Below are 428 nucleotides of genomic sequence, written 5' to 3'. Positions count from 1 at the left end.
GGGTCTAATGCAGCGACCGGGTCTAAGGCAGCGACCGAGTCTAACGCAGCTACCGGGTCTGAGGCAGGACCGGGTCTAAGGCAGCGACCGGGTCTAAGGCAGCGACCGGGTCTAAGGCAACGACCGGGTCTAAGACAGCGACCGGGCCTAACGCAGCGACCGGGTCTAAGACAGCGACCGGGTCTAAGACAGCGACCGGGTCTAAGGCAGCGACCGGGTCTAAGGCAGCGACCGGGTCTAAGGCAACGACCGAGTCTGAGGCAGGACCGGGTCTAATGCAGCGACCGGGTCTAAGGCAGCGACCGAGTCTAACGCAGCTACCGGGTCTGAGGCAGGACCGGGTCTAAGGCAGCGACCGGGTCTAAGGCAACGACCGAGTCTGAGGCAGGACCGGGTCTAATGCAGCGACCGGGTCTAAGGCAGCGAGC

This window comes from Cyprinodon variegatus, unplaced genomic scaffold (assembly GCF_000732505.1).
Source record: "Cyprinodon variegatus isolate N-32 unplaced genomic scaffold, C_variegatus-1.0 Scaffold1261, whole genome shotgun sequence".
Classification (NCBI taxonomy): Eukaryota; Metazoa; Chordata; class Actinopteri; order Cyprinodontiformes; family Cyprinodontidae; genus Cyprinodon; species Cyprinodon variegatus.
The sequence above is the reverse complement of the archived record's forward strand: the minus strand, read 5'-3'. Positions refer to the sequence as shown.